The 10,823-nt window shown below is 52.1% G+C and overlaps 1 long non-coding RNA gene across 1 annotated transcript; it reads right to left on the minus strand.

Annotated features, from left to right (window-relative positions):
• Positions 1 to 7,705: 7,705 nt before the first annotated feature.
• LOC135229200 (uncharacterized) lies at positions 7,706 to 10,794 on the minus strand. Its single transcript, XR_010319977.1, has 3 exons — positions 10,610 to 10,794; positions 8,237 to 8,355; positions 7,706 to 7,989 (listed from the first exon to the last, which is right to left on the minus strand). It is a non-coding gene; the product is annotated as an uncharacterized LOC135229200 (long non-coding RNA).
• Between the last annotated feature and the right edge of the window lie 29 nt (positions 10,795 to 10,823).

The raw sequence follows: 10,823 nt of genomic DNA on the forward strand, positions 1-10,823 counted from the left end.
TGAAGTGTAATCCATACTGAAGGCTGAAGTCTTTGATCCTCATCTTCAAATCCTCTTCACTTTCAGTAAGCAAGTTTGTGTCATCTGCATGTCTAGGCTGTTAATGAGTCTTCCTCCAATCCTGGTGCCCCTTCTTCTTCATATAGTCCAGCTTCTTGGACTGTATGGATTATATGTTTTTTTAAAGACACTGAGTTTTTGGTAATTTACTACGGCAGCCCTAGAAAATGAATACAGAGCCCTTCACCAAGGACAAGTCAAGTTAGCACCAAAAATGCTCCTGTAAGGGTAGCCACGTAACATGAGACATGGCAGTTTTTAAAAGTATGAACTAAAACTTTCAGCTTTGACAAAGGAAGGGCTCCTCTAAGTCCAAGTTCTAAGTCCATTGCTGTTGGGTCAATTCTATCTCATAGCGACCCTAAACGACAGAGTAGAATTGACCCATAGGGTTTCCAAGGAGTGGCTGGTAGATTCGAACTGCTTGGATAAGTATTGTGAAAAAATACAACCCTGACACACAACTTTTCTGAGCTTAGTATTAAAACAAAACAAAACAAAAAAAAGTTGGTATCGAGTGGATTCTCACTCATAGGGACCCTACAGGACAGAGTAGAGCCTCCCCACAGGGTTTCCAAGGAGCGACTGGTAGATTCAAACTGCAGACCTTTTGGTAGCAGCCAAATGCATAACCACTGCACCACCAGTGGCTTTCAAATCAGCTATAGGCTGATGATCTTCAAATTCTTAGAACCTGGAAAACCTCACAGTGGTATCCACAGCTGGGAACTGTTCTCCACACTTGGATGACCTCAGACATCCAAATCTAACATGTCCGGAAAAAAATCTTTTGGTCATTTTCTCAAGTTTGTTCCTCCATGATTTTCCACATGGTAGAGAATGGCTCTGGTGACCATGCGCTCATGGTAGCCTGAATTCTAGAAGTCACCTTTGATTCTCCATTCCCCTCATCCCATACATCTGATCCACCAGCAATTCTTGGCAGCTCAAGCTCCAAAGTTCACCTCAAGCCTGCCCACTGTTCCCACCTGCACTACCACCATCACTCCTCACCCTGACCACTGCAGAAGCATCCTCACCAGTCCTCTGTATTTGCTGTCTTCAAGTTCTCCTGGGCTACAGTTAATTCCTGGGACACATTCTTTCTCAAGACCATTGAACAATAGAAGGAGAAGGGCATTTAGTTGTATGCTACCTCCTCCGCTTGGGCTGCATGCCCCTCAGAAATCACTTTTCACTGTCCACTCTATAATGTCTCTATTCCAATTTCCTGTCTTTGGCCGCACTGCTTTGATAGCGTGCATGCATGTGTGCTTCAGGGGTCATGTAGACAGCTGCTTGGAGGAATTTTTCTTAGTACAATCATGGTCGTGTGCCATCAAGAGATTCTGACTCATATCAACCTTGTATGACAACTTAGAATTGCCTCACAAGGTTTCCTAGGTTGCAGTCTTTATGGCGCAGCCCTGGTGGCCCCGTGGTTAAGACCTCGGCTGCTAACCAAAGGGTGGACAGTTTGAATCCACCAGTTGGTTCTTTGCGGAAAGACATGGCAGTCTGCTTCTGTAAAGACTTATACTTTTAGAAACCCTATGCGGCAGTTCTACTCTGCCCTATAGGGTCACTATGAGTCTGAATTGATTCAACAGCAACTGGTTTGGATTTTGTTTGGTTAGAATCTTTATGGGAGCCCATCTCCAGATCTTTTCAACCCCTGAGCTGGTGGGTTCCAACGGCCCACCTTTCAGTTAGCCAAGCACTTAACCGTTGCACCTCCAATACTTAACTCTGCGCCGGAGAGGGCCCTCTCCTGACGTCTTTCGCCTCCTCACCCCCTACACCTAGGCCTTGTCCTTGCTTCTAGACCCCACCCTCCCCTCTGGAGGCCCAACCCCCCCACGCCCGCCCCACACCTGGGCCGCTGGGCGGGGCCGGCAGCCATGTTCCACGCCGTCCGGCCAGTTACTCCCGGAAGCGCCCGGACGGGTGGTGAGGGGCCCGGGCCTGATGGCGCGCCTTAGAGAGGATGCTGTTCATGCTGCGTTCCCTGCCGTGTTCTCTGAAAGGTATGAAACTCCGACACCTGGCTGGAGGGACCGGCTCCCAGACTGAACAAGCCCGGCCCCTCGAAGGTGTGGAGGGAAGGCACCAGGAGGGCGGGTCCCAGTCCCAGCATCCCGGGGGCTCCAGAGGTTGGAGAGTCCGGACGTTGGGTTAGCAGCTGGCATCGCCCCCTCCGGCGTACCCCGTCCCGAGTGATCCCCAGGGGCGGACGCGGTGCGGGCCCGGGCGGACGCAGCCACTGTAAGGGCTGCGAGAGGGAGCCTCTGGCCCGGGAGACGCAGCTGGTCTGCGAAATTTGCATCCCCGTGGATTTGCGCGGGGGGGGGGGTCCAGCCGCGGGATCCAGCTGCGGAGTGCCCTCGGGCCTGGGGGCTTGAAGGGCTTGGGGAGAAAGGCCGTGTCCAGGGCTGCGCCCAGGTCCCTCCTCTGCCCGGGGCGGGTTTGCGGGCCAAGCTGGGTGATGGGCTCCTGCCTCCCCGCCCCCCACCTGCTCCCTGTGCCAGAGGGGAAACCAAGGCCCAGAGTTCGCCCGGGGGGGTGAGATTCCAGACTGAGGACGGGGCACTCGCCCCCATTCGTCATCCCACCCCCACCAGACTCCGTAGGGTGCCAGGGACGGGGAGAGAGGGATCCCCCGCCCAAGGCCCTGCTGCCCCTTACTGTTTTGGGCACTGTGCCTGGGAGGCTGAGGCACCCTGCGCCCGCGCCCGGCTGGTCTACTCTCGGGGCTGGGGCGTCGGCGTGGCCCCGGCCCCACCTGGAAAGGAAGGGGTCCTGGGAATCTGTGGAGCAGCGCGGGGATCCTACTCCTTGTGGATGCAGCAGCGATTCAGTGTCTGTTAACAGTGTGGATGCCGGGTCCGCTCCCCCTCTGGGTGGCGGGGGTGCGGGTAGCATGAAGGGGTCCTGAGCGCCCATGTTGTTTGTTAACTTAAACGTTTGTGCGGCGCTGTGTAGCAGTCGCTGTGGACGCGGTCTCTGGTGCTGAGGGGATTTGAGGGTTCCTCACACTGGCGGGATTTGGAGCCTCTACCCTGGTGGCAGTAGGTTTAGTGGGTTACCCTGGTGGCGTAGTGGTTACGTGCTAAGGCTGCTAGCCAAAAGGTTGGCAGTTTGAATCCACCAGGCGCTCCCTGGAAACTGTGGGGCAGTTCTACTCTGTCCTATAGCGTCGCTATGAGTCAGAATTGACTCGATGGCAACGGGTGTGTTTTTTTTTTTTTTTTTAGGTTGGAGATTAGGTGTCTCTCAGGCTGACATTTGAAAGTCTGGAGCTGACGGTTTATGAGGGTTTCTAAGGGTTTTAAGCGCTCCGGCCATGGGCACCAACCCGATCTTCCAGCACCTGCGGACGGACCGCCCCCCCCTCCCCCCCCCGGGGGATTGGCTGCTCTGGGACCCGGAGCCCAGAGGGCGGTGAGAAGCTGACAAACGTGAGTGATGTCCTGCAGGCTCCAGTTGGTGGGGCAGCCCTGCTCACATGGTCTCAATACCGGCAATCAGGCAGTCGGCTTCGTGCCTGGGGGTGGTTTCCGAATGTTCCCTCGTGTCCCCCGACCCGTGCGGGGCGACAACTCTCCCCTGGGCGGGTACCTAGTAGAGGCCTGCAGGGCATCAGGGTATGGAGGGGCAGAGCTTGGGCGGGGAGGGCGCGGCCCTGCAGGTTCCTGTACATGACCACGGCGGGGGGGTGCGGGTCGTGAAGGCTGGGCCTGGTAGGGGACCCACTAGGTCGCACAGAAGGAGTGGGTTAGGATAATCATAGCATTAATGGGAGTATTGAGAGAGCGCCCTGGGGCGTTGGGTCCCTCGGGAAGAAAAGCTTCTGCTGTCGCCACTGGAGCGGTACCCAGTTCGTCCCATCTTAGGTCCAGGAGGTTCCCATGCTCGGAGGGTCTGGTGGGCAGAACAGAACCGGCAGTGCGCGCGCCCTCTCGCCCCCTTGCGCCGAATCGCTGAAGTTCAGTGTCAGGTGATTCTAAGCCATGGTTTTGGAACTGAATAGTGAAGCAAAGCAAAGAAATGATGCAGTGCCTTGATGGGACCGGTGGAGACAACAAGAAGCAAAGCACAGCTCAAACTTCAAAATTCCACTGAGTGTTAGTAGGATTTGGAGGAAGAAAATAGACGGAGACTCGAGAGGCCCAGAGATGCAGAAGGGTTAGAGGATTAGGGTTAGGGGTTAGGGTTTGGTGTTAGGGGTTCAGGTTTGGGGGTTAGAGGTTTGGGAGTTAGGTTTAGGGGTATAGGTTTTAGGTGGTTGGGGGTTGGGGTTAGGGCTGGGGTTACTAGGCTCAGGCACAAGTGGTTTAGGGTTAGGGTTAGAGTGAGGCTGAGATTGATTCCCCAGTCTTGTGTACCGTCTTTCCTTCGCCAGAGTTACCACCGATCTGTTGTTTGGTTGGAAACCCTGGTGGCGTAGTGGTTAAGAGCCACCGGTGCTAACCAAAGGTCTGCAGTTCGAATCCACCAAGCACTCCTTGGAAACTCTATGGGGCAGTTCTAATCTGTCCTGTAGGGTCGCTATGAGCTGGAATTGACTCGACAGCAGTGGGTTTGGTTTTTTTGGTTATTGTTTAGTTGGCTTTTCTCTACCCGCTCTTCGTCTCCCTGGTGAACATCAAGGATTGTTTCTGTGCGTAAATGTTTTCATGAGTTTTTATGATAGTGGTCTCTTACTGTATATGTCGTTTTGTGATTGACTTAGTGTGATGCGCCCCAGATTCATCCATGGTGTGAGATGTTTCGGAGATTCATCATTGGTCTTTATTGTCGTGTAGTGTTCCACTGTGTGTATGTACTGTAGTTTGTTTATCCATTCCTCTGTGGATGAGCACTTAGGTTGTTTCCATCTTTTTGCAACTGTGAATAATGTTGCAGTGAACACGGGTGTGCATGTGTCTATTCCTGTGACTGCTCATGGAAACCCTGGTGGCTAGTGGTTAAGTGCTATGGCTGCTAACAAAAAGGGTTAGGGTTTGGGCTTAGGGATGTTAGGGTTAGGGTTGTTAGAGTTAGGGTCGTTAGGGTTTGGGGTTAGAGTTTAGGGTTAGGGTTTTTTGGTTGGGGTTAGGTGTTAGGGTTAGGTTTAGGGTTTGAGGTTAGAGTTTGGAGTTACAGGTTAGGTGTTAGGGGTTGCAGTTTGGGGTTTAGTCATTAGGGTTTGGGTTAGGTTTTAGGGGTTAGGGTTTAGGTTTAGGGTTGGGGTTGGTGTTGGGTCTGTTTGGGATATGTGGTTTGGGGTTAGAGAGTGGGTGTTAGAGGGTTGGGGTCTGGAGGGTTGGGGTTAGAAATTGAGGGAGTTAGAGGGTGAGGGGTTAGAGGGTGAGGGGGTTAGAAGTTGAGAAGATTATAGAGTGAGGGAGTGAGAAGGTGAGGGTGTGAGGGGGTGAAGGTTAGGATTTAGGGTTAGAGGGTTTAGGCTTAGGGTTCAGAAGCTTGGGGTTAGGGAGTTAGGGTTTCAGGATTCAGAGGTTGGGGTTGGTGTTGTGGTTAGGGTTAGTTAGGGTTAGAGGGTTAGGGTTAGAGGATTAGGGTTAGGGGTTAGGGCTAGGGCTTAGGGGTTCAGGTTTATGGGTTTGGGGTAAGGTTTTAGGGTTTAGGATTAGAGGGTTAGGCTTAGGGCTTAGAGTAGTTTAGGGTTTTAGGATTTAGAGTTTAGGGCTTAGGGCTTAGAGCCTAGGGTTTAGGGCCTAAGGTTTAAGGCTTAGAGTGAGCGTTAAGGCTGGGGGCTGGGGTTAGGGTTTAGGGTATTAGGGTTAGACGGTTTAGTGTTTAAGTTTAGGGGTTAGGGGTTGGGGTTAAGGGTGTTAGTGTTTAGGGTTTTGGCATTTAGGGTGTTAGGGTTAAATGTGTTAGGGCTAAGGGTGTTAGGGTTTTGTGTGTTAGGGTTTTAACTGTTATGGTTTAGGGTTTAGAGTTAAGTGATAGGGTTAGGCTTAGGCTCATTCTTAGGTTTAGGGCTAGGGATTTGAGGTTTAGGGTTTGGGGTTAGGTTTGGAGGTTGGGGTTAGGATTAGGGCTAGGGTTAGAGGGTTAGAGGTTAGAGTTAGAGGGTTAGGGTTTCGGATTAGGGTTTCATGTTAGCGTTAGAGGGTTAGGGTTCGAGGGTTAGGGTCATTAGGGTTAGGGTGGTTAGGGGTTAGGGTTAGGTGTTAGGGTTTAGGGTTTACGGTTAGGTTTAGGGTTTGGGGTTTGGGATTTGAGGTTTGGGTTTAGGGTTTGAGGCTTAGAGTATAGGGTTTAGTGTGTAGGGTTTTGATGTGTAGTGTTTTGGGGTGTAGGTGTTTAGGTTGTAGAGTTTAGGGAATAGGGGTTAGGGTTTGGATTAGGGTTAGAGTTTAGGGCCTTGGGGGTTAGGACCTAAGGGCTTAGGGTCTTAGGGGCTTTGGGGCTCAGGGCTTAGGGGCTAGAGTTAGAGGGCTAAGGCCAGAGGGCCCGAAGGCCAGAGGGCCACGGTTATGGTTTGATTCCTGGCTGGCAATTTTTTTCCTTCAATATTTTGTGTAAGTCATCCCTTTGCCTTCTTGCCTGCATGATTTCTGCTGAGTAGTCCAAGTTTTTTATTATTTACTCTCCTTTGTTGGTGACTTCCTTTATCCCTAGCCTCTCTTAAAATTCTCTTTATATTTGATTTTGGCAAGTTTGATTATTATGTGTCTCGGTCACTTTCTTTTGAGATCTACCTTATGTGGAATTCGATGAGCATCTTTCATGATATCAGGGAAGTTCTGCCAACAAATCTTCAACAGTTCCCTCTGTATTTTCTGTTAGCCCTCCCTGTTCTGGTACTGCAATCACTCATAGTTATTTCTCTTGATAAAGTCCTACATGATTCTTTGGATTTCTTCATTTAAAATTCTTTTATCTGCTTTCTCTTCAAATATATTAGTCCCAAGAGTTTGATCTTCAATCTCAGTAATTCTGCCTTCCAATTCCTCAATTGTGCTCTTCTTACTTTCTATTGAGTTTTCTGACTCTGTAATTTTATTGTTAATCTTCTGAATCTCTGATTGCAGTCTCTCTATGGTTTCTTGCAGCTTATTAAATTTTTAACTCTGTTCTTGAGTAACCTTTTTAATTTCTTCAGCTGCTTTATCTTTGTGTTCCTTCCTTGATCTGCATTTTGCCTCATTGGAGAAATCCTTGGGCCCTTCACTGGCATGCCATGCAGATCCACGACGTCCACTCCTGGCCCTGGCATTTGGCCGGTGCCCCACTGAACATGTGCTCCGGAGCCATGTTTCTCCACCCATCACTATCATTCCCCCACCAGGGGATATGTGAGTGTGGGAGTCACCATTTCTCACTGGCAGCAGCATCACAAGTCACTAGACTTCCAGGTACCCGCAGACGTAGGCTGCCTTCTGCCTCAGGAAAGGTCCCGAATCCTTTATACCAGACGCTGACACCGGGCCATTGGTGGACATTCATTTTCATCCACACAGAGGTCTGGGTGAGGGTCAGCAGGCCAGGTAGGTGAAGTCAAGGCCAGGTGGGTGGGACTAAGGTTTCTTTGCCATCACCATGGAGAGAGTCTCCCCACCGGAAGAGTGGGCAGAGCTTATGATGGGCCTGGTGACAAGACTTAGCCAATGGCAGAGATCCAGTCTGCCAGGCAGATGACACAGGGTCCTCCATTGTGACCTAGGACACCTAGTGGCCAAAGGATTTGAGCACACCCTGGGAAAGGCTATGCAGGCACAAGGGAGCCCCTGGTGCAGACTGCTTCACGGCATTGGCAGAGCAGGCCAGGGTCCAATTTTCCCACTTTCCTCAGGATATCAGTACGCAAGACATCCCCACTCACCATCTCTTGCCTCTCTCTCTGTATGTGTTCATTCTCTGAAATCTCTTCCTTCTCTCCCTGAGTCACTTCACAGCTTGGAGTGCCTGACAGAGTGCCTAGAGATGAAAGAGCAAAGGGGGAAGGCCTCTGGCTCTACTGATTGCCCATGGGCAGAGAAGATCTGCTAGTCTATCTGGAAGGTCTAGACAGTAGTGACTGATTGCGGAGCTACACCACGGGTGGACTCTGGCCAGGTGAAGCTTGTTGACATGTGGCAGCCTCTCCGGAGACTACTAATTCCGCTGATGACATTGTATGCAAATACCCGGGTGAGTGCCATGGGCAGAAAACATTGACACATACCTGCCAGAGGTCTATCCTGGGTCTGAAGCGTCCACCCTGGTCTCCAGGGTCTCATCATGTCAGCACACACTTTGCCTGCACACATGGAATCTGCCTCTCTCCACGAATGCCTTCTCCTCCTAGGAAACACAGGATGGCACTCAGCCAAGGGAGAGAACAGGCAAAGTCAACTGAAGCCCCCATTTTCAAGATTTTGCTTCTGCTGGGCCACAGCCCCCAGTGGCACACTGCATGCACGTCACTTCTCCAAACACAAGGCCGCAATCCGGGCATCCAGGGCCCCAGCAGTCCAGAGTCTGCGGGTGGCAGCATACTCTGCAGAGGGTGGCACCTCTTTGCCACGTACAGCAGGGAGGCCTGGGCCCTAGACTGGCTCCGCTAGAGCTCCACGACCTCAGCTATTTTCCCTGACCTTTGGCCCGTACCCTCATGAGTGTGTGATCTCTAGTTACACTTCTCCTCTGACCACTCTGAATCCGTCAACTGCGGATACCTGAGCGTGGACATCAACATCTATCGCTGGCTGCAGTGTCACAGGTCACTAGGTGTCTAGGCTCAGGCTGACCTTGGCTGTCTTCTGCCCAGGCAAGGAGCCTAATCCTTCCAAGGAAATGAGGATGTTTGGTCAGTGGCCGACATCCTTTCTTTCATGCACAGAGCAGTCTAGATGAGGGGAAAGAGGCCAGGTAGGCCAGGTGAAGGCTGAGTGCGGGGCCTAGGGCTTGTTTCCCAATCCCCATGGAGACAGCCACCAGAAGGCTGGGCAGAACTTCTGACGGGGACGAGTCACAAACACTGAGCCAATAGGAGAAGTCCAGCCTAACCGGCCAGTTCTGCAGAGCCCCCCATTGTACCCATGGACACACAACGGCCCCTCGTGTCTTTGGCCAGAAAATCGAGGGCACCAGGGAATAATTTCACAGTAGCCAACCCCTGATGTGGACACGTTCGACACACTGGGACAGCAGGCAGGTACCTCTTTTCCACTTACGCTACGATATCAGTAGACAAGGCGCCCTTCCTCAGCATCTATGGCCCCTCTCTGTATGTGTTCATTCAGAGAAATCTCTTCCTTCTACCCCTGAGACACATCACAAGTATGAGGGGCCTGACAGAGAGCCTGGAGATGAAACGGGGGAGGCTTCTGGCTGGACCGCTTCCCGGTGGGTAGACAATAGCAGGTAGTCTCTCTGGAAGGTCTTAGCTTCTCTTGATTGACATGGGCAATACAATAGGGGTGGACCCTGGCCAGGTGGAGCTTGTGGACAGATGCAACCTCTCCGGCGACGAATAATTCCACTGCTGCTTTGTTTGGTGAAAACCTCGCCCGCCAACTCGGATGAGCAGAGAACATTGACCCACACCTGCCAGGGGCCTTTCCTGGGACTAAGGATCCCAACATGGTCTCAATGTCGTCACCCTTTCAGCACACACCTTTCCTACACACATACTCATGCCTTTCTCCGTCAGTGCCTTATCCTACTAGGAAACAAAGCATGCCGCTGAAAAAGGCCGACGCTAGGGAAATTGAAGAGATGATGCCATTTTCCAAGTTTTTGCTGTCTACATGTCCCTGCCTCCGGTGCAACGCTGTGTATGTGGAAGGGCTCCGATGGCAAGGCCGAAATCCTGGCAGTCTGGCCCTGCAGTCCAATGGTTTATGGACGTGGGGACACGGATGACCTGTTTGCCACATATAGGAGAAATCCTTGGGCCTTTCACTGGCTTGCAATTAAGCTCCACGATGTCCACTCCTGGCCCTGGCCTTTGGCTGGTGCCGCATTGAACGTGTGCTCCGGAGGCATGTTTCTCCGCCCATCACTATCCTTCTGCCACCAGGGGATATGTGAGTGTGGGAGTTACCATCTGTCACTGGCAGCAGTGTCACAACTCACAAGACTTCCAAGTACCCGCAGACCTAGGCTGCCTTCTGCCTCAGGCAAGGTCCCGAATCCTTTATCCCAGATGCTGACACCTGGCCACTGGCGGACATTCATTTTGATCAACACAGAGGTCTGAGTGAGGGTCAGCAGGCCAGGTAGGTGAAGTGAAGGCCAGGTGGGCGGAACTCAGGCTTCTTTGCCATCACCATGGAGACAGTACCTCCACAGGAAGAGTGGGCGGAGCTTATGATGGGCCTGGTGACAAGACTCAGACAATGGCAGAGATCCAGCCCAACAGGCAGATGACACAGGGCCCTCCATTGTGACCTAGGACACCTAGTGGCCACAGGATTTGAGCACACCCTGGGAAAGGCTAGGTAGGCACAAGGGAGCCCCTGGTGCGGACTGCTTCAGGGCATTGGCAGAGCACGGCCAGGTACCTCTTTCCCACTTTCCTGAGGATATCAGTAGGCAAGACATCCCCACTCACCATCTCTTGCCTGTCTCTCTGGATGTGTTCGTTCTCTGAAATCTCTTCCTTCTCCCCCTTGTCACTTCACACCTTGGAGTGCCTGACAGAGTGCCTAGAGACGAAAGAGCAAAGGGGGAAGGCCTCTGGCTCTACTGGTTGCCCATGGGCGGAGAAGATTTGCTAGTCTATCTGGAAGGTCTAGAGAGTAGTCATTGATTGGGGAGCTACATCA

The sequence above is a fragment of the Loxodonta africana genome, unplaced genomic scaffold (assembly GCF_030014295.1).
Source record: "Loxodonta africana isolate mLoxAfr1 unplaced genomic scaffold, mLoxAfr1.hap2 scaffold_138, whole genome shotgun sequence".
Lineage (NCBI taxonomy): Eukaryota > Metazoa > Chordata > Mammalia > Proboscidea > Elephantidae > Loxodonta > Loxodonta africana.